A 23,540-nucleotide genomic window follows, 5' to 3' on the forward strand; every position below is an offset into this window, starting at 1 on the left:
GTTTGTTTACTGACCTCCCAAACCAAGTGCTTCCTTAACAAAAATAAAAATAAAAATACCTGGAAAAACTCAGCAGGTCTGGCAGCATCTGCGGAGAGGAACACAGTTAACACCTCGAGTCCATATGACTTCATCTTATTTTTAAATCTTCAATCCCACAAAGTAAAAGTTACATTCCTCAAACATATCATTCATGAAATTAGACATTTTTGCAACATTTGTGTGAAACACACAATGTGTTGAGTCTTTTTAATATCTCTATCACAAGTTACTTCCTTCTGAAGTGCTCTCCCTCTCCCTATGTCCTCCACCCTCATCTCCAACAACAAATGTGAGGAGCTCATGACAAAGAAGATTGAGACAATCTGATCAGCTGCCTCTTCTGCTTCCCTCCCTTCCACTAGCCCACTAGGCTGAACTGCTTCCAAAGTTCCCCCTTTTTCCTGGTCCTGAACTTGCATTTTTCTGCACTTACCCTCCCACCACCTCTTATGCCCTCTCAGTGCTCATTCTGACCATGACGCCCACTTCCTCTTCTCTCAATCTTATTCTCACTAAACTGGAGACCGCCCAATCTCCCCGGTTATCTGATATTATTAATGGTTCTGTCTCTCAGGTACTGTGCCAGTTACCTCTAAATCTGCCATCATCACCCCTCTCCTTAGAAAACAAACCCTTGACTCCACCATTCTGGCAAACATCCGTCCCACCTCTAACCTCCCTTTTGTCTCCAAAGTCTGAGAACGTTTTGTTGCCTCCCAAATCTGTTCCCATCCTTTTTAGAATTCCACGTTTCAATCCCTCCAATCAGATTTCTGCCCCTCTATCACAGTATCGAAACTAAAAGTCACAGATGACATCTTATGTGATTGTGACAAAGGTAAACTGTCCCTGCATGTCCTTCTCGATCTGTCTGCAGCCTTTTACCAAGTGATCATTTCACTATTTCTCTCAGAGGGTGGTTGGTCTATGGAATTCTCATCCCCAGAGCGCAGTGGTGGCAGGGTCACTAAATATCTTTAGAGCTGAGTTAGATAGCTATTGATTAAAAATGGAGTCAAAAGTAAATAGGGCAGGAAAGTAGAGTTGAGTCCGCAGTCAGATCAAATCGAGGACCAGGCTCGAGGGGCCGAATGGCCTACTCCTGCTCCTAATTTGTGTGTTCATATGAATGTTCATATTCGGTTTGTTGTCATTTTCTCGTTTCTTACTCCAGATTATTTCAGTTCTCAAACCTTCAGTATTCCCTCAAAACCCCTGCTGCCTGCCCTGAATGAATCCAGTCCACTAACAAATGTTGAAATGTTTGCTCCACACCCACAGGGTTTCATCTGTTTAAAGCCACAAACAGAAAGGTCCAGTTTTCTGCTGGAGTTTGAGACAAATCAGCTTCCAAAATGATGCAGAGGTTTCAGCCAATGAGGGAGATCCGGGCTCAGCCCGCCCCGCCCCCTCATTCACTCCGATTGCTTGGAGGACCAGCCGCTGCCCGCTCGGTCCTCCGGTCACGCCCCCTCTTCCTATTGGCCCGGAGCTGCCGTCAATCACTCCCCGGGCATTGTTGTTCTGGAGCATGCGCGGTGCCGGTGATGTCCATGGACAGGCGCTTGTTTGTCTCATCTTCAGGCGGGAAGGAGGCGGATAAGCGGAGGCAGCGTTAGGGGCAGTGGGTGGGTGGGGAGGCTTCACAAATACCCAGTGGAGGCCTCAGCACCCCCAGTAAGACAGTACCGAACTGCAGCTGCAGGCTTTCTCCCGGTGCCAGGCCCGAGTGGACAAATGTGGGTTAATGAAGGAAATGCAGCAATGGGTTTGTTAATGAGAAATTATCTTTAACTCACTTTACTGATCCTGGAGCAGGAGGAGAGAATGGTGTCAATTTCTATCCTGGACAGACAGGGATGGGTTTTACAGAGGGTTAGAAGGGGAAAATTTGCAGACAGGAAAGTCAAACCAAACATCACATTCAGAGCAGACCCGACACATCAGGACCTGGATATTATCGGCCTTTGACTTTGAGCATCGAGCTCCAGGTCATTAACGCTCACTGTGTTAAAAAATAGTCCTTCCTCACATTCCCCCTGTATCTCTCGCTCAGAATCTGAAATCTTTTTGTGATCAGTTAATGTGAACAGTTTGTCTTTACCTATCCCCCCTTAATACAGGGAAGAGGGAGAGTTGGTGGGAAGCAAAGTGCGTGAGACGAGGATTTACAGGTTTGGGGAAACGAGAGAAAGAAAGGTTCCATAGAAACTAGAATTGTCTATCCTGAGCTGACAGTGATCACTTTTTTTAAAAACTGGTTTTACAGGGTTGCGATGAGAATATTGACAGATGGGAAACTCAAATCAAACATCACATCAAGATCTGACTGAGTCTCTCAATTCATCAAGTCCTGAAAACCGTTGTTTTGAATGTAGAAGGAGAAATGTTTGCCTGTTCTGTCTGTGGGAAAAGAGTTTGAACATCATTGTTACTGGAAAAGCACCATGGCACACACGCCCGAGTGAGATTGTTCCCGTGCACTGACTGTGAAAGTGCTTGAACTAGTTATACAGCCTGAGAAAAAAACATCACTCTTATTCACAACGGAGAGAAATCATACACATGTTCTATATCTGGATGAGGCTTCAACTGATTGTCCAACCTGGAGAGACAAAAGGACACCAACACGATGGATAAACCCTGGAAATGTGGGGACTGTGGGAAAGGATTCAGGTCCCCATCTGAGCTGGAAATTCATCGACGCAGTCACACTGGGGAGAGGCCGTTCACCTGCTTTGATTGTGGGAAGGGATTCACTGAGTCATCCAACTTAGACAGGCACCAGAGAATTCATACCAGGGAGAAGCCATTCACCTGCTCCAAGTGTGGGAAAGGATTCACTGAGTCGTCCAGTTTACACAGACACCAGCGCATTCACACTGGGGAGAGACCGTTCACCTGCTCCGAGTGTGAGAAAGGATTCACTCAGTTATCCAGCTTACATTCACACCAGAAAACTCACACTGGAGAGAAACCATTCACTTGCTCTGAGTGTGGGAAAGGATTCATTCATTCATCTGCCCTGCTGATACACCAGCAAGTTCACACTGGTGAGAGACCTTTTAAATGCCCAGATTGCGAGAAGTGCTATAAAAGTTCCGGGGAACTGAGGTCCCATCAACGTGTTCACACTGATGAGAGACCGTTCAGATGCTCTCACTGTGGGATTGGGTTCAGAAGATCATCTCACCTCACTGTGCACCAACGCACCCACACTGGAGAGAGACCGTTCACCTGCTCCCAGTGTGGGAAGGGATTCACTCAGTCATCTCATCTGCTGACACATCAGCGAGTTCATTCTGGGGAGAGACCATTCACCTGCTCCAAGTGTGGGGAGGGATTTACTCGATCCTTCACCCTGCTGCAACACCAGCGGGTTCATACCGGGGAGAGGCCGTTCATCTGCTCTGTGTGTGGGAAAGGATTCAATCGGTCATCCAACCTCACTGCACACCAGCGAGTTCACACTGGAGAGAGACCGTTCACTTGCTCCATCTGTGGAAAGGGATTCACAAAGTCGTTCAATCTGCTGACACACCAACGCACTCATGCTGGGGAGAAGTAATTCAACTGCTCGGTGTGTGGGAAGGGATTCACTCAGTCATGATGCCTCCTGAGACATCAGGGAGTTCAAAAGTGACTGCAGGGGTTGGATTCTGCCATTATTGCTGCTGTTACTCACGTTCAGTGTTGATTGTTTGAGATTATTTAGTTTGTTTCTGTTGATGTTCCCAATCCCTGTAACTGGCTGGAGTTTAATATTCTGGAGACGTCACTGATTTCTGGGGCTGCAATGTCCCTTTTTAAAAGCACCAAATGTGACTGTTCTCCTTCATTCAAGAACTCTCAACAGAAACCTATTTACAATAAAATGATGAACTTTTACTTCAATCCTAAATTGATCTTTGATGATATGTCTGTAATTCAGTGTCTGAAAGATCCAATTAGAAACTGAAAGAAATCAATATTAGAAGGGAAATGGTGTTGGAAAATTGATGGGATTGAAGGCCGACAAATCACCAGGGCCTGATAATCTACATCCCAAAGTACTTAAGGAAGTGGCCCTCGAAATAATGGATGCATTGGTGGTCATATTCTGAGATTCTATAGACTCTGGAACAGGTCCTACAGGTTGGAGGATAGCTAATGTAACCCCACTATTTAAAAAGGAAGGTAGAGAGAAAACAGGGAATTATCGACATCAGTAGTGGCCAAAATTCTAGAGTCCATCATAAAAGATTTAATAGCTGAGCACTTGGAAAACAGTGGCAGAATCGGACAGAGTCAGCATGGATTTATGAAAGGGAAATCATGCTTGACAAATCTACTGAAATTTTTTGAGAATGTAACTAGTAGAGTTGATGAGGGGGAGCCAGTGGATGTGGTTTATTTGGACTTTCAGAAGTCTTTTGACAAGTCCTACATAAGAGATTAGCATGTAAAATTAAAGCACATGGGATTGGGGGTAATGTATCGAGATGGATAGAAAATTGGTTGGCAGATAGGAAACAAAGAGTAGGAATAAATGGGTCTTTTTCCGAATGGCAGGCAGTGACTAGTGGGCCACCGCAGGGATCGGTGCTGGGACCTCAGCTATTCACAATATATATTAATGATTTAGATGAGGGAATATAATATCTCCAAATTTGCAGATGACACAAAGCTGTGTGGGAACTTTGAGGAGGATGCAGAGATGCTTCAGTTGGATTTGGACTAGCTGAGTGAGTGGGCAAATGCAAGGCAGATGCAGTATAATGTGGATAAATGTGAGGTTATTCACTTTGGTAGCAAAATCAGGAAGGTAGCTTATTATCTGAAGGGCCATAAATTGAGGGAGGGGAATGTGCAACGAGACCTGGGTGTCCTCGTACAGCAGTTGCTGAAGGTAAGCATGCAGGTGCAGCAGCCAGTAAAGAAGGCAAATGGTATGTTGGCCTTCATTGTCAGAGGATTCGAGTACAGGAGCAGGGATGTATTGCTGTACTTATACAAGGACTTGGTGAGACCACACTTGGAATATTGTGTGCAGTTTTGGCCTCCTTATCTGAGGAAGGATGTTCTTGCTATCGAGGGAGTGCAGTGAAAGTTTACCAGATGGATTCCTAGGATGGTGGGACTGACATATGAGGAGAGATTGAGTCGATTAGGATTATATTTGCTGGATTCAGAAGAATGAGGGGGAGATCATATAGAAACCCATAAAATTCTAACAGGACTAGACAGGGTAGGTGCAGGAAGGATGTTCCTGATGGTGGGGGGAGTCCAGAACCAGGGGCCACAGTTTGAGGATACAGACCATTTAGGACTGAGGTGGGGAGAAATTTCTTTGCCCAGAGAGGTGGTGAGCTGTGGCATTCACTACCACAGAAAGCAGTTGAGGCCAAAACATTGTATGTTTTCAAGAAGGAGTTAGATATAGCTCTTGGGGTGAAAGGGATCAAAGGATATGGGGAGAAAGCGGGAGCAGGCTATTGAGTTGGATGGTCGGCCATGATCGTGGTAATGGCAGAGTAGGCTCGAAGGGCTGAATGGCCTACTTCTGCTCCTAGTTTCTATGTATTTCTAAAAATAAACATATTGTAGAAAGGATCTGCCTCGAGTGCGTTCTCACTGCATGACTGACTGATATTCTGTTTTCACTGTCTGTAGATAAGTTGAAGTTGTTGCCATTGGTCTGTCTGTGTTCCTTCTCCCTTTGGGAATCTGGTTTGAAAAAGTAACATTTGACAGGACTTATAGCAAAGCCCCTGACAGTTATGTTCACCCACCATCAAATAAAGACACTTTATAATATTCTGTGTCACATGAAACCCTTTGTGGATGAAAACGGGATCTGCTGCAGTCATCAAAGTAGATTGAACACATTCTCGCTGAAATTAAGTTAACCAGTTGCTTGTGATCCTTGGTTTTGGTTTTACTCATTTTATTAGAAACTGCTCATTTCATAAAGGCATTTATATGTTTGGTAATAGGTGCAGACTGTTTATTGGATCGGATAATGGGGCAGGAAAAACCTCACTTGATTTTGATCTTCATGTGTGTGCATTTGCATTCAAAACTCATCGGTAACCTCACTACACCAGCTGAGATCAGCTCAGACCAGGGGTTCTGTATGTTGTCTTTGAGTGTTAATTAGCAAATAACTATAGTTAAGAATGTAAATTTGAACGAATGTATCTGAACTTCCAATTTAGCATATGTGATTAGCGAGTGAGTTCACAATACCTGGTTAATCAAATTCCTGTGCTGTATATCATAGCGTTCTTTCAACCCACCTCCAAAAGTATTTAAAAATAATCAAGGTTTACTCGGCAGAATGAGGAGAGTTCTACGCTTCAACTGATGGTTGGATCACTCCTTACGAGGCTTACACTGCAATGAAACCCTCTAGTTCCGGCCCAGGGGGAAACAGCTCCTCCATACATCACTGACTTAGGCAGTACATCAGTGGGCACCCTTCCTCAAAATGGATGCCAAAGCTGCTCCTCCAATCACAGATGCTGTCTTTGCAGCAGCAGCAGCAAGATCGGGAGAGACAGAATCTGTGATTGGAGGAGCAATGCTGCTCTCTGATTCTGTCTCCCACGAAGGTTCTTCTTCCAGTGGCTTGTCCCTGTGATTGAATTTTCACAGGCTTTTGTGAGGTGAATTTTCCTGCTGCCCCCTATGTATTTTAAACCCTGGTTCTGAAATATTGTCAGTCTGATCTTAAGACTTCCTGGCATAATGCCCTGATCCAAATCTGCAATAATCCATATCCCCATCTGAGTTCTGGATTTGAATGTGATTATCCAGTCCAGAAAACATGTATAATGGTCTTTAAACCTGATTCAGCACTTTCCCTCCACACAAACTAGAAAAGATTGTCTTTGGGATCAGTTGTTCCTTTATAGTCTGTGTAGCTCCAAATGATGACAGTTTTAACCTTCTCCCTCACCTGTCCTAACCCTTCCGTTGTTCATTTATTGAAACCAGGGACTCTCCTGTTTGAATGATGACCTTCCCTGTCTGCCTAGTTATTGTTTCATCACTCAAATAACAGCAAAATACTGTGGATGCTGGAAATCTGAAGGAAGAACAGAAAATTTTCTTTTTATTTTATGTTATTTTTATTATTGTTTCATCATCTCGCCACATTTCACTAACAAATGTTGAAATGTTTGCTCCACACCCACTGGGTTTCATCTGTTTAAAGCCGCAAACAGAAAGGTCCAGTTTTCTCCTGGAGTTTGAGACAAATCAGCTTCCAAAGTGATGCAGAGTTTCAGCCAATGAGGGAGATCCGGGCTCAGCCCCCGCCCCCTCATTCACTCCGATTGGTTGGAGGACCAAAAGTTCACGCTCGTTCCTCCAGTCCCGCCCCCTCTTTCTATTGGTCCGGAGTTGCCGTCCATCACTCCCCGGGCATTGTGAATTGGAGCATGCGCAGTGCGGGTAATGGCGATGGAAAGACGCTTCTTTGTCTCATCTTCAGGCGGTAAGGGAGATGGCGGAGTGGAGGGAGCGATGGAGCCGGCGGATGGACGGGGCGGGTTCGTAAGTGCCCGATGAGGCTCTGAACCCAGAATAAGAAGCTACCGGTGCCGCGTTTTGATCTGTGGGGCCAAGGCTGCAGGATCGCGCCTCCGGTGAAAGGCCCGGGTTAACGGCCGCCATTTTGAGCGGGAGCAATGTGCAGGGCTGCGCATGCGCGGTCATTTTTGTCCCTGTCAGCAGGAGGAGAGAATGTTGTGCATTTCTATCCTGGACTGACAGGGATGGGTTAGCAAACTCCTTTTCCAGGGGGTTAGAAGGGGAGGATTTACACGCAGCAAACTCGAACCAAAGATCACATTAAGGTCTGAGTTGAGCCACTTGATGTATCAGGACCTGGATATTATCAACCTTTGAGTTTGAGCATTGAGTTCCTGGTCATGAACACTCACAGTGTAAAATTCCCTCCTCACATTCCCCCTTGTAGATTTTACCGAAAATCTTAAATCTGTGTCAGTGATACTTTTATGATTAACTAATACCATATCTAAGCATGTTATAAACTTGCACAGCTCTATCAAATCTCCCATCAATCTCCTTTGCTCCAAGCAGAACAATCCCAGTTTCTCCAACCTAACATTGCGACTAAAATCCTTCATCCCAGAACCATTCTGGTAAATCTCCTCTGCACCCTCTCAAGGACCCTCACATCCTTCATAATGTGTGGTGATCACTGGTTTGCACAGACCCAGATGTTCTGTATTCTGTGTCTGTTATGTCATCACACACCGACAATTGCTCAGTGACATCACCCTGCTCCCCAGGTATTTCCTCAACTGGGAGATTTTTCTCTGATTCCAGTGCTTCTGATATCTTTCCAGCTGCAGGCTCCAGCAGGAGATTTTAAAATTGAAAACAGTGGCATTGTTACAAAGGTGAGTATTTTTGATTATTTATCTTTTGTACCTACAATTTAGAGCTTTTAGTGCTATGCTCTGTTACCTGTGAGAGTCTTCATGACCCTGGAGCTGGTACAACTCCTTTACTGTGGATGTGAATCCATGTCGATCCATTGCTTTTGCCCTCGCTGATTGCCTCTCTGCCATTGTCTAACTTCCTCTGTGTCTAATAATGGGGGTATTTTAGCTCTGTTTAGTATTTTACTGTTATTTCCGCAGACCATGCCAAAATGAAATTTCTACTGCTGCCCATCCTCCGACCGTGTGCTACTGACTTCCCAGCTCTGTCGTCCCACAGTATCTTTCATAGTCAGGAATTGCTTTTAGCACTATCGTCCATTTCTCTTCTGTTTCTGAGTTTATATTGACCATCAAATGTTGCACCATTTTTATTCCCCATAATTCATTCTGTATACCCTGAAGTGTTAACATTCGTAGAAAAGTACATAGAAAATAGGGGCAGGAGTAGGCCATTCGGCCCTTCGAGCCTGCTCCGCCATTCATTATGATCATGGCTGATCATCCAACTCAATAGCCTGCTCCCATTTTCTCCCCATATCCTTTGATCCCTTTCATCCCAAGAGCTATATCTAACTCCTTCTTGAAAACATACAATGTTTTGGCCTCAACTACTTTCTGTGGTAGTGAATTCCACAGGCTCGCCACTCTCTGGGTGAAGAAATTTCTCCTCGTTTCAGTCCTAAATGGTCTACCCCATATTCTCAGACTGTGACCCCTGGTTCTGGACTCCCCCACCATCAGGTACATCCTTCCTGCACCTACCCTGTCTAATCCTGTTAGAATTTTATAGGTTTCTATGAGATCCCCCCTCATTCTTCTGAAGCCCAGCAAACATAATCCTAACCGACTCAATCTCTCCTCATATGCCAGTCCCGCCATCCCAGGAATCAGTCGGGTAAACCTTCGCTGCACTCCCTCTATAACAAGAACATCCTTCCTCAGATAAGGAGACCAAAACTGCACACAATTGTGCAGGTGGTCTCACCAAGTCCATGTATAAGTGCAGCAAGACATCCCTGCTCCTGTACTCGAATCGTCTCGCTATGAAGGCCAACATACCATTTGCCTTCTTTACCACTTGCTGCATATGCATGCTTACCTTCAGCGACTGTTGTTCGAGGACACCCAGGTCTCGTTGCACATTTCTCTCTCTCAATTTATAGCCATTCAGATAATAATCTGCCTTCTTGCTTTTGCTACCAAAGTGAATAACCTCACATTCATCCACATTATACTGCATCTGCCATGCATTTGCCCACTCACCCAGCTTGTCCAAATCACACTGAAGCATCTCTGCATCCTCCTCACAGCTCACCCTCCTACCCAGCTTTGTGTCTTCTGCAAATTTGGAGATATTACATTTAGTTCCCTCATCTAAATCAGTAATATGTTTTGTGAATAGCTGGGGTCCCAGCACCAATCCCTGCGGTACCCGACTAGTCACTGCCTGCTATTTGGTAAAAGACCCTTTTATTGCTACTCTTTCTTTCCTGACTGCCAACCAGTTTTCTGTCCATCTCAATTCACTACCCCCAATCCCATGCGTTTTAATTTTACTCGCCAATCTTTTATGTGGGCCTTTGTTGAAAGCCTTCTGAAAATCCAAATAAACCATGTCCACCGGCTGTCCCTCATCCACTCTACGAGTTACATCCTTGAAAAATTCCAGTAGATTTGTCAAGCATAATTTCCCTTTCATAGATCCATGCTGACTCTGTCCGATTCTGCCACTGTTTTCCAGGTGCTCAACTATTAAATCGTTTATAATGGACTCTAGAATTTTCCCCATTACTGACGTCAGGCTGACTGGTCTATAATCCTCTGTTTTCTCTCTACCTCCCTTTTAAAATAGTGGGGTTACATCAGCTACCCTCCAATCTGTAGGAACTGTTCCAGAGTCTATAGAGTCTCGGAAGATGACCACCAATGCATCCACTATTTTTAGGGCCACTTCCTTAAGTATTCTGGGATGTAGATTATCAGGCCCTGGGTATTTATCCACCTTCAATCCCATCAATTTCCCCAACACCATTTCGCTACTAATATTGATTTCTTTCAGTTCCTCCCTCTCTCTAAACCTGTGTTCTCCAACATTTCTGGTATGTTATTTGTGTCCTTTGTGAAGACAGAACCAAAGCATGTATTTAGTTGTTCAACCATTTCTTTGTTCCCCATTATAAATTCCCCTGTTTCTGAATGTAAGGGACCTACATTTAGATTCACCAATCTTTTTCTCTTCACATACTTACAGAGACTTTTATAGTCAGTTTTTATGTTCCCCGCAAGCTTACACTCGTATTCTATTTTCCCCATCTTAATCAATCCCTTGGTCCTCCTTTGCTGAATTCTAAACTGCTGCCAATCATCAGGTCTGTTGCTTTTTCTGGCCAATTTGTATGCTTCTTCCTTGGATCTAATACTATCTCTAATTTCCCTTGTAAGCCATGGTTTAGCCACCTTTTTTATTTTATTTTTGCGCCAGATGGGAATAAACAATTGTTGTAGTTCACCCACTTGCTCTTTGATTGTTTGCCATTGCCTATCCACCATTATCCCCTTAAGTAACGTTTCCCAATCCATCATAGCCAATTCACGCCTCATACCATCGTAGTTTCCTTCATTAAGACTCAGGACCTTAGTCTCAGAATCAACTACGTCACTCTCCATCTTGATGAAGAATTCTATCATATTATGGTCGCTCATCCCCAAGAAGCCTTGATCAACTAGATAGCCAATTATTCCTTTCTCATTAATCAATACCCAATCTAGGATGGCCTGTTCTCTAGTTGGTTCTTCAACATATTGGTCCAGAAAACCATCCTGTATACACTCCAGGAATTCCTCCTCTTCAGTACTGTTATTAATTTGATTTGCCCAATCAATATGCAGATTAAAGTCACCCATAATTACAGATCTTCCTTTATTGCATGCTTCTCTAATTTCCTGTTTAATGCCATTACCAGCATCACCACTACAGTTTGGAGGTCTATATACAACCCCCGCTAATGTTTTTTGCCCCTTGGTGTTTTTCAGCTCGACCTAGACAGACTCCACATTGTTGGAGCTAATATCTTTCCTCACTATTGCATTAATTTCCTCTTTAACCAGCAACGCAACTCCACTGCCTTTTCTTTTTTATCTTCTTCCCAAACACTGAATACCCCTGGATGTTCAGTTCCCATCCCTGGTCACCCTGCAGCCATGTCTCCGTAATCTCGACTATATCATACTTGTTCATATTTATTTGAGCGGTTAATTATCCACTTTATTCCGAATGCTCCTCGCGTTAAGGCAGAAAGCCTTAAGACTTGTCTTTTTAACATTACTTGTCCCGTTCCCACTATTTTTCACTGAGGGTCTGTTTGATTCTTGCCCTTGATTTCTCTGCTTATCACTTTTCTAATTCCCCTTTCTGTCTTTTGTTCTTGTCCTTGATTCCCCTTCCCCTGACTCCTTGCATAGGTTCCCATCCCCCTGCCATTTTAGTTTAAACCCTCCCCAACCACTTTAGCAAATATTCCTCCTGGGACATCAGTCCCGGTCCTGTCCAAGTGTAACCCGTCCAGTTTGTACAGGTTCCACCTCCCCCAGAACTGGTCCCAGTATGTCAGGAATGTGAAACCCTCCCCCTCACACCATCTCTTCAGCCACATATTCATCCAATATAACCTGCTAACCTGCTATTTCTACTCTGACCCGCACGTGGCACTGGTAGTAATCCTGAGATCACTACCTTTGAGGTGCTACTTTTCAACTTACTTCCTTACTCCCTATATTCTGCTTTTAGGACCTCATCCCTTTTTTTTTTTACCTATGTCGTTTGTACCAATGTGTACCACGACCACTGGTGTTCACCCGCCCCCTTCAGAATGTCCTGTAGCCGCTCAAAGACACCCTTGATCCGAGCACCAGGGAGGCAACGTACCATCCTGGAGTCTCGTTTGCAGCCATAGAAACACCTATCTATTCCCCTTACAATTGAATCCCCTATAACTATTGCATTCCCACACTTTTTACCCCTCCCCTGTGCATCAGAGCCAACCATGATGCAACAAATTTGGCTGTTGCTGCTTTCCCCTGAGAGGCCATTCCCCCCAACAGTATCCAAAACAGTATATCTGTTTTGCAAGGAAATAGCCACAGGAGATTCCTGCACTGCCTGCCTAGTCTTCTTGCTTTGCGGGGTGGTCACCCATTCCCTTCCTGCCTGTGGACTCTTAGCCTGCGGTGTAACCACCTCTCTATATACTTTCCACCTTGCGGATGCTCCACAGTGTCGCCAGCCACCGCTCCAGCTCCGAAACCCAGGTTCCCAGGAGCTGCAGCTGGTGACACTTCCCGCACACATGCTGGCTGCGGGCACTGGAAATGTTCCTGGTTCCCCACATAGAGCAGGAGGAGCATACCATAACTTTGAGCTCTCCTGCCTTGACTTACCCCTTTAAATTAAATTGAACCTTTTGGAAGATACTTAATATAAAATAATATCAATTATTCTAGAGCTCTTATTCCCTGCTTCTCATTGTTACAGAATATAACCCTTACAAAGGTTGAACCACAAAATAAGAGCTTAAAAACTATGAGCAACAAAAGTAGTAAATACTTAACCGACCATACTCACAGCACTCAAAGGATAACCTTGTTCCCTCCTCACCGAACTCCCTCAATCACCTCTGCTCTCCCAGCTTCTCTTCACCTCCGGCGCCTCTCGCGCTCCTGTTCTACTCCCGGCTCCACTCGTGCTTGTCTTCAATTCACGGCTCCTCTCGCGCTTCTCTTCAACTCCCAGCTCCTCTCGCACTTCTCTTCAATTCCCGGCTCCTCTCACGCTTCTCTTCAACTCCCGGCACCTCTTGCGCTTCTCTTCAACTCCCGACTCCTCTCGCGCTCCTGTTCTACTCCCGGCTCCTCACGCTTCTCTTCAACTCCCGGCTCCTCTCGCGCTTCTCTTCAACTCCCGACTTCTCTCGCGCTTCTCTTCAACTCCCAGCTCCACTCGCGCTTCTCTTCAACTCCCGACTCCTCTCGCGCTTCTCTTCAACTCCCGACTCCTCTCGCATTTCTCTTCAACTCCCAGCTCCTCTCGCGCTTCTCTTCAACTCCCAACTCCTCTCGCGTTTCTCTTCAACTCCCGACTCCTCTCGTGCTTATCTTCAACTGCTGGCTCCTCTCGCGCTTCTCTTCAGCTCCCAGCTCCTCTCGTGCTTAACTCTGTTTCTCTCTCCACAGATACTGCCTGACCTTCTGAGTGTTTCCTGCATTTGTCCTTTTTCTTTCTGATTTCCAGGAGCTGCAGTATTTTTCTTTTGTTTTATTGCAGGCGTTTCTCACAGAGCCGAGTCTACAAACAGAGGTGGACCAATTAAGAACTGATTTGTGTCAGGGTGGGTGGGTGTTGGCTGCAGAGGTTGGTCCCTGGCCTTCTGTGTTGCTCCTTTTTCGTTGAATCATAGAATCGTTGAATGATTATAATACAAAAGGAGTCCTTTCACCTGTGTTCTCTGCAAGGGCAAATCAGTTAGCCCCATTCCCCTGCTCTTTCCTCGTAGCCCAGCATTTTCTTTCTCTTCAGGTGCTTGTCCAATTCCCTTTCCATTGTTGAGTCAGTTTGAGCTGGAGGAGAAGCTGCTGGGTTTAATCCCGAGGACCTTGGAACCCGGTCAGACCTAACAATTTCCAATGTGAAATTGTCAAAGGGAGGTAGATTCCAAGAGAGATCAGGTTGTTAAAGGGACACTTTCTCTATAATGGAAAAGGATATTGTGAGAGGAATAAGTATTTCAGCAGATACTTTTTATCTGTTTTACAGATACATATTTTTAACACGTATTTTTGGCATTTGGGGTCACCAACAAGACCAGCTGCAGATATTGCCAATCCCCTGTTACTGGGGCAGAAGGTGATGTTTGACCTTGAACCTCTGCAGTTCGTGTGCTGAAGCTGCTCTCAGTGATGTTAGATGAGGCGTTACAGGATTTTCACCCAGTTATAATGAAGGAACGGTGATATATGTTCAATGAAGAATGCAGCAGCGTGTGCCAGGAGCAGCTCCAGGCACACGTAAAAATTAGGTGTGAACTTGGTGAAGCTACAACACAGGACTACTTGTGTGCCAGACAGCATAAGCCACAAGCGATAGGCAGAGGTAGGTGGTTCCACAGCCAACGGATCAGATCTAAGCTCTGCAGTCCTGCCACATCCAGTCGTGAATGGTGGTGGGCAATTAAACGAGTCACTGGAGGAGGAGGCTCCACAAATATCCCCATACTCAATGCTGGGGGAGCCCAGCACATCAGTGCAAAAGATAAGACTGAAACATTTGCAATAATCTTCAGCCCGAGTGAATGATCCATCTCGGCCTCTTCTGGAGGTCCCCAGCATCACAGATGCCATTCTTCAGCCAATTCGATTCACTCCATGTGAAATCAAGGAACAGCTGAAGACACTGGACACTGCTAACGCTATGGGCCCTGACAATATTCCGGCAATAGTACTGAAGACTTGTGCTCCAGAACTTGGTGTGCCCCTAGCCAAGCTGTTCCAGTACAGCTACAACACTGGCATCTACCCAGCTATGTGGAAAATTGCCCAGGTATGTCCTGTACACAAAAAGCAGGACAAATCCAACCCCGGCCAATTACCACCCCATCAGTCTACTCTCAATCATCAGTAAAGTGATGGAAGGGGGTCATCAACAGTACTGTCAAGCGACACTTGCTTAGCAATAACCTGCTCACTGACGCTCAGTTTGGGTTCCGTGACCACATTACAGCCTTGGCTCAAACAATGACAAAAGAGCTGAACTCCAGAGGTGAGGTGAGAGTGACTGCCCTTGATATCAAGGCCTCATTTGACTGAGTGTGGCATCAAGGAGCCCTTGCAAAACTGGAGTCAAAATGGGAATCAGGGGAAAACTCTCCACTGTTTGGAGTCATACTGAGTGCAAAGGAAGGTGGTTGTGGTTGTTGGAGGTCAATCATCTCAGTTCCAGGACATCACTGCAGGAGTAGGTAGTCAGGATAGTGTCCTAGGCCCAACCATCTTCATCAATGATCTTCCTTCCATCATAAAGTCAGAAGTGAGGATGTTCGCTGATGGTTGCACCATGTTCAGCACCATTTGCTGCTCATCAGATACTGAAGCAGTCCATGTCCAAATGCAGCAAGACCTGGAGAATATCCAGGCTTTGGGCTGACAAGTGACAAGTAACATGCGCGCCACACAAGTGCCAGGCAATGACCATCTCCAACAAGAGAGAAACTAACCATCGCCCCATGACATTCAATGGCATTACCATCACTGAATCCCCCCCAGTATCAACATCCTGGGTGTTACCATTGACCAGAAACTGAACTGGACTAGCCATATAAATACTGTGGCTACAAGAGCAGGTCAGAGGCTAGGAATTGTGCAATGAGTAATTCACCTCCTGACTCCCAAAGCTGTCCACCATCGACAAGCACAAGTCAAGAGTGTGATGGAATACTCTGCTTGCCTGAATGAGTGCAGCTCCCACAACACTCAGGAAGATTGACACCATCCAGGCCAAAGCAGCCAGCTTTATGGGCACCCCATCCACAACCTCTAACACCCACTCTCTCCACCTCCAACGCACAGTGACAGCAGGGTGTACCATCTACAAGATTCACTGCGGAAATTCACCAAGGCTCCTTAGGCAGCACCTTCCATACCCACGATTGCTACCATCTAGAGAAGGACAAGCACAGCAGATGGATGGGAACACCACCACCTGGAAGTCCCCCTCCAAGCCACTTACCGTCCTGACTTGGAAATATATCACTGTTCCTTCACTGTCGCCAGGTCAAACTCCTGGAACTCCTTCCCTAACAGCACAGTGGGTGTACCTACACCACATGGATTGCAGTGGTTCAAGAAGGCAGCTCATCACCACCTTCTCAAGGGGCAATTAGGGGTGGGCAATAAATAATGGCCTCGCCAGCAACACCTGCAACCTGTAAATGAATTTTTTTTAAAACAAACACCAATTTGCATTTATATAGCGCCTTTTGTGTAACAGAACATTTCAAGGTGTTACACAGGTGTGTTCTAAAGCAACATGTGACACTGAGCCCCATGAAGAGATATTAGGGCAGGTGTCCAAAGGTTTGGTCAAAGAGGTAGGTTTTGAGGAGTATCTTAAAGAAGGAAAGTGAGATAGAGAGGCGGAGAGGTTTAGGAAAGAAGTTCCACAGTTTATGCCTTTGGCAGCTGAAGGCGCAGCCTCCAAAGGTCAAACAGTTAAAATCGGGAATGCTCAGGAGGTCAGAATGAGGGGAGCGCAAAGACCTTGGAGGGTTGTGAGTCTCAAGGAGGTTACAGAGACAGGAAGGGGCCAGGGAGGAATTTTAAAAATTTAATTGCTTATTAACTGGGAACCTTTGCAGGTCAGCGAGCACGGGGTGATGGGTGAACACATCATGCGGTGAATAAGCAGGCGGGCTCTAGAGTTTTGGGTGACCTCAAGATCACAGGGAGGTTGAATTCAGGAGGTTGTTTGGGAGTGCATTAGGACAGTTAAATCTTGAAGTAACAAAGGGATGGGTGAGAGTTTCAGCAGCAGGTAAGCTGAGATGGGGGTAGAGTCGGGGGCGATGTTACTGAGGTGGAAATAGGCGGTCTTGGTGATGATGCTGATAGGCGGTTGGAAGCTCGTCTCGGCTGTGCACGCGTGCCTTTGTGGTTGTGACCAGTCTGGTTCAGCCCCAGACAGTTACCAGGGAGAGAGATGGAGTCGGCGACTGGGGAGTGGAGTTTGTAGCGGGGACTGAAGACAATGGCTTTGGCCTCCCAATATTCAAATGGAGGAAATTTCTGCTCATCCAGTACTGGATGTCACAGAAGTCAGGGACGGTGTGTGACTTGGGGAGGGTAATTTGGAGGTGAGAGTGTCCACATGCACCTGCTCCCCTGATCCTTCTAGGTGGTGGTTGTTAAGGGTTTGGAGTATTCTGTCAAAGTTACGGTTGAATTGTAGAAACGTAAAATTCCTCTTTCATCTCCCGCCTTTCCCGCTTCTCTCTCCCTCTCTCCATCCTTCTCCTCCTTTAGAGCCCAGAGTCTTGTGTAGGCCCAGAGTCTTGTGTAGGCCCAGAGTCTTGTGTAGGCCCAGAGTCTTGTGTAGGCCCAAAGTCTTGTGTAGGCCCAGAGTCTTGTGTAGGCCCAGAGTCTTGTGTAGGCCCAGAGTCTTGTGTAGGCCCAGGCCGGGAAGCAGGTTCCCTTCCCTGAAGGACGTCAGTGAACCGGTTTACGACAATCCAGCAGTTTTCGTGGTCACTTTTGCCTTGTGCCATCCCTACAAATGACCAGATTCATTCAGCTCAATCTCACAACCTTGCCTCTCTGTGTTTTTGTGGGTTCTCTCTCACTCCCCTTTTCTCTGTTTCAAAACAATTTCACAGGGTATTAGAAGGGGGAGGATTTTGCAGTCGGGAAACGGGGAAACAAAGACGTCCCATCAAAATCTGACGGAGCCACCGAATTTATCGCGGCCCGGGCGTCAGTGGAACTTGAGCATGGAAGGCGAGGAGACACCGTGCACGTGTTCCGCGTGTGGACGAGGCTTCGGCCGATCATCTGACCTGTCAGAGCATAAGTGCGGTCAGAGCAGGGAGAAGCCGTGGAAGTGCGGGGACTGTGGGAAGGGATTTGACTACCCGTCAGAGCTGGAAATCCATCAGCGCACTCACACCGGGGAGAGGCCCTTCATCTGCTCTGACTGCGGGAAGGGGTTTAGTAAGTCGTCCACCCTGCTGGCCCACCAGCGCACTCACACCGGGGAGAGGCCCTTCACCTGCCCCGACTGTGGGAAGGGGTTCACTCAGTCGACGAATCTGCTGACGCACCAGCGGGTTCACACCCGGGAGAGGCCGTTCACCTGCTCCGAGTGCGGGAAGGGGTTCATTTTCTCGGCCAACCTGCTGACCCACCAGCGGGTTCACACCGACGAGAGGCCCTTCAAGTGCCCAGACTGCGGGAAGTGCTTTAAAGGTTCCAGGGAGCTGATGCGCCACCAGCACGTTCACACCGACGAGGGTCTGTTCAGGTGCTCGCACTGCGGGACTGGGTTCAGGCGATCATCTCAACTCGCTGCCCACCAGCGCACTCACAGCGGAGAGAAGCCGTTCACCTGCCCCGAGTGCGGGGAGGGATTCAACCAGTCGTCCACCCTGCTTACGCACCAGCGGGTTCACACGGGGGAGAGGCCGTTCACCTGCTCCGAGTGCGGGAAGGGGTTCACTCAGTCGTCCACCCTGCTGAGCCACCAGAGGGTTCACACGGGGGAGAGGCCGTTCACCTGTCCCGAGTGTGGGAAGAGATTCGCTCAGTCATCCACCATGCATAGGCACCAGCGCACTCACACTGGGGAAAGGCTGTTCATCTGCTCAGAGTGCGGAAAGGGATTCACTCAGTTTTTCAACCTGCTGACGCACCAGCGGGTTCACAAGTAACGACAGTGATTGGTTCCTGCTGTTAAATCGCATCCGGGGCTGAGCCGTGTTCGTTGGGGTCAGTTGCTGCTGATGTTTGTAAACTCCAGCCCAGTTATAAGGGAGAATATTCTGGATAAAAATCAAGTAAATCGACTTTGTGTTAAACGTACTGTGTTGAGTCTTTTTTTAAATATCTCCAACACAAGTTAGTTCCCTTCGAAGAGCTCACCATCTTTCCTGTCTCCTCCATCCACAGCTCCAACCAGAAGTGTGAGGAGCTCATGGAGCTTCTTTGTCACTGAGATTGAGTCAATCTGATCAGTTGCCTCTGCTGCTTCCCTCCCGTCCGCTAGCCCACTGGGACAAACTGTCTCTAAAGTCAAAGCAAAATACTGTGGACGCTGGAAATCTGAAGTAACAGGAAATGCTGGAAAAACTCAGCAGGTTTGACAGCATCTGTGAAGAGAGTAAAACAGCTCAGAAGAAGAGACATACAGACTCAATTCGTTGGCTCTGTTTCTCTCTTCACAGATGCTGTCAGACCTGCTGAGTTTTTCCAGCATTTTCTGTTGCCTCTAAAATCCCTTTTTACCAAGTTCTGAACTCACACCTTTGCCCAGTTTCCCTCTTATCTCCTGTCAAGCCCTGTCAGAGCTCATCTCGGCCATAAGGCCCGCCTTCTGCTCCCTTGACCCCATTCTCACCAAACTGCTGACCATCCAGTTTCTGCATGTTAGCTGATACTATAAACAGTTCTCTCTCTCTTCTGACACTGTCCCTCTCACCTTTAAATCCACTGTCATCTCCCATCCTAAAAAAAAACCTTTGACCCCCCACGGTCTTTGCAAATAACTGCCCCCATCTCCAACCTCCATTTCCTCTCCAAAGTCCTTGTACTTGGTGTCCCCCAAGGATCTATCCTTGGTCCCTCCTATTTCTCATCTACATGCTGCCACTAGGCGACATCATCCAAAAGCACCGTGTTAGTTTACACATGTAGACTAGCCCAGCTCTACCTCCCCACCATCCCTCTCCATTCCTCCACTGGATGAGCAGAAATTTCCTCCAATTAAAAATTGGGAAGACCAAAGCCATTGTCTTCAGTCACCGCTACAAATTCCGTTCCCTAACTACCGAGTCCATCCCTCTCCCTGGGAACTGTCTGAGGCTGAACCACACTCTTCACAATCTTGGTGTCATATTTGACCCCAAAATAATTTTCTGACCACACATCCACACCATCACTATACCAGATATTTCAATTTCCATAATGTCATCTGTCTCCAACCCACCCCAGCTCATCTGCTGCTGAAACCCTCAACCATACCCGTGTTACCTTTAGACTTGACGATTCCAATACATTCCTGACCAGACTCTCACATTCACCCTGTCACCCACCGCCCCCACCATACAGAAACATGAGATTATCCAGAGCTCTGCTGCCCATGTTCTTTCTCATGCCAAGTCCCATTCGCCCATCACCCCATGTGCTGACCGCCCGACATCACCTCCAGGTCAAGCAAATACATCAGGTTTAAAATTCACATCCTTGTTTTCAAATTCCTCCATGGCCTCGTCCTTCCCTATCTCTGTAATCTCCAGTTTCACAGCCTCTGAGATATCTGCGCTTCTCATTCTGGCCACTTGAACATCCCTGATTTTAATTACTCCCCCCATTGGTGGCAGGGCCTAGGCGTGAAACTCTGAAATTCCCTCCCTAAACTATTCATCTCTCTCCTGATTAAAAATCTTGTTAAAAATCTCCCTCTCCAATCAAGCTTTTGGCCATCTGATCGAATATTGCCCTATGTAGCCCCATGTCAATTTTTTTTCCTTATGCAACTCCTCAGAAGCACCTTTGGGCACTTTTGGTTCTGCTCTTATTTAATAGTCTTCATGACATCATCGCACCAGGACTGGATGACATCATAAGAGTCCATTGTTTCATAATGATCCACATCGATAACAACAGGAAATATTAATAAACCTGAGCACATTATCTAGGCTGACACTCCAGTGTGCCATTGAGGGACTGCTGCACCGTGAGAGACAGTGTCCTTCAGATGGAACTTGTGGAGGCTCTGGCCACAATCTTCCAATCCTCCTTGTATGGTAATGGTGCCAAAGGGCTGAGAGATTATAAATGTTACATCCCTGTTCAAAAACACAGCGAAAACAGTCAAAATCAGCAATGGGGAAAAAGTTGAAGCCAATAATCCAGGACAAAATCTTGGAAAAGTATGGATTATTATTTCCAAAATTTTCTGTTTTTAATACTGAAAACTTCCCTGGATCTTGAGGTGCGGAGAGACACTCTAAGAGGAATGGGGAGGTTTAAGGGGGGGGGCAATGTGAGGAAAAGCTTTTTTTACTCAGAGGGTGGTGACGGTCTGGAATGCGCTGCCTGGGAGGGTGGTGGAAGCGGTTTGCCTCACATCCTTTAAAAAGTACCTGGATGATCATTTGGCATGTCATAACATTCATGGCTATGGGCCAAGTGCTGGTAAATGGGGTTAGGTAGGTCAGGTGTTTCTCACCTGTCGGTGCAGACTCGAAGGGCCTCTTCTGCACTGTGTGATTCTGTGGGAGCTGGGACTTGCCCATGATGGTAACTAAAGGTACGAGAGCTGAAATAATTGGGAGTTCAAAAGGAGAGAAGATCCAAAAAAAGAATAGTCGGTAACAGGACATCAATAACACCCTCTTATCCTGGAGAAATCAAAGACTTGACATACTGTGTGTCTGAAAGAAACTCCAGCCCAGTTACAGAGATTAACATCAGTAGAAATAAACCACAATTATCAGAATAAACATGGTTCAGTTCCGTGTGATTAACACTGGCAGTACCAACAGAATCAAACATATTAAGACCATGAGATATAGGAGCAGAAATTAGGCCACTCGGCCCATCAAGTCTGCTCCGCCATTCAATCATGGCTGATAAGTTTCTCAACCCCATTCTCCCGCCTTCTCCCCGTAACCTTTGATCCCCTTACCAATCAAGAACCTATCTATCTCGGTCTTAAATACACTCAATGACCTGGCCTCCACAGCCTTCTGTGGCAATGAATTCCATAGATTCACCACTCTCTGGCTAAAGAAGTTTCTCCTCATCTCTGTTCTAAAAGGTCTTCCCTTTACTCTGAAGCTGTACCCTCAGGTCCTAGTCTCTCCTACTAATGGAAACATCTTCCCCACATCCACTCTATCCAGGCCTTTCAGTATTCTGTAAGTTTCAATCAGATCCCCCCTCATCCTTCTAAACGCCATCGAGTATAGACCCAGAGTCCTCAAACGTTTCTCATATGTTAAGCCTTTCATTCCTGGGATCATTCTCCTGAACCTCCTCTGGACCCTCTCCAGGGCCAGCACATCCTTCCTGAGATATTGGGCCCAACATTGCTCACAATATTCTAAATGTGGTCTGATCAGAGCCTTATAAAGCCTCAGCAGCACATCTCTGCTTTTATATTCTATTCCTCTCGAAATAAATGCCAACATTTCATTTGCCTTCCTAACTACCGACACAACCTGCAAGTTAACCTTAAGAGAATCCTGGACTAGGACTCCCAAGTCCCTTTGCACTCCAGACTTCTGAATTCTCTCCCCATTTAGAAAATAATCTATGCCTCTATTCTTCCTACCAAAGTGCATGACCTCACACTTCCCCACGTTGTATTCCATCTGCCATTTCTTTGCCCATTCTCCAAATCCTTCTGCAGACTTCTCACCTCCTCAATACTACCTGTCCCTCCACCTATCTTTGTATCATCTGCAAACTTAGCCAGGATGCCCTCAGTTCCTTCATCTAGATCATTAATGTATGAAGTGAAAAGTTGTGGTCCCAATACTGACCCCTGCGGAACTCCACTAGTCACAGGCTGCCATCCTGAGAAGGACCCCCTTATCCCCACTCCGCCTCCTGCCAGACAGCCAATCTTCTATCCATGCTAGTACCTTGCCTCTAACACCATGGGCTCTCGTCTTACGGAGCAGCCTCCTGTGTGGGCACCTTGTCAAAGGCCTTCTGGAAGTCCAAGTAAATAACATCCATTGGCTCTCCTTTGTCTAACCTACTCGTTACCTCCTCAAGAATTCTAACAGATTTGTCAGGCATGACCTCATCTTGATTAAATCATGCTGACTTTGCCCTATTTTACCATGCACTTCCAAGTATTCTGAAATCTCATCCTTAATAATGGACTCTAAGATCTTACCAACGACCGAGGTCAGGCTAATCAGCCTGTAATTTCCCGTCTTTTGCCTCACTCCCTTCTTGAACAGGGGGGTTACATTAGCAATTTTCCAGTCCTCTGGGACCCTCCCTGACTCCAGTGATCCCTGAAAGATCGCCACTAACACCTCCACTATCTCTTCAGCTATCTCCTTCAGAACTCTGGGGTGTAATCCATCTGGTCCAGCTGATTTATCCACCTTCAGACCTTTCAGTTTTCCTAACACCTTCTCCTTAGTAATGGATCCTCCCCCTCCCTCTCCAATATCCTTTCAAGCCAGCCAGAGATGTCCCTCAACTTGGCATCGGGCAGGCAACATACCATGCGGGACTCGATCCTGCTTACAAAGGAAGTTA

At 46.4% G+C, this 23,540-nt stretch overlaps 1 pseudogene; it reads left to right on the top strand.

The window, feature by feature from the left end:
• Positions 1–1,835: 1,835 nt before the first annotated feature.
• LOC121270533 lies at positions 1,836–18,976 on the top strand (annotated as a pseudogene).
• The last annotated feature ends 4,564 nt before the right edge of the window (positions 18,977–23,540 follow it).

This window comes from Carcharodon carcharias, chromosome 27, assembly GCF_017639515.1.
Source record: "Carcharodon carcharias isolate sCarCar2 chromosome 27, sCarCar2.pri, whole genome shotgun sequence".
Taxonomy (NCBI): domain Eukaryota; kingdom Metazoa; phylum Chordata; class Chondrichthyes; order Lamniformes; family Lamnidae; genus Carcharodon; species Carcharodon carcharias.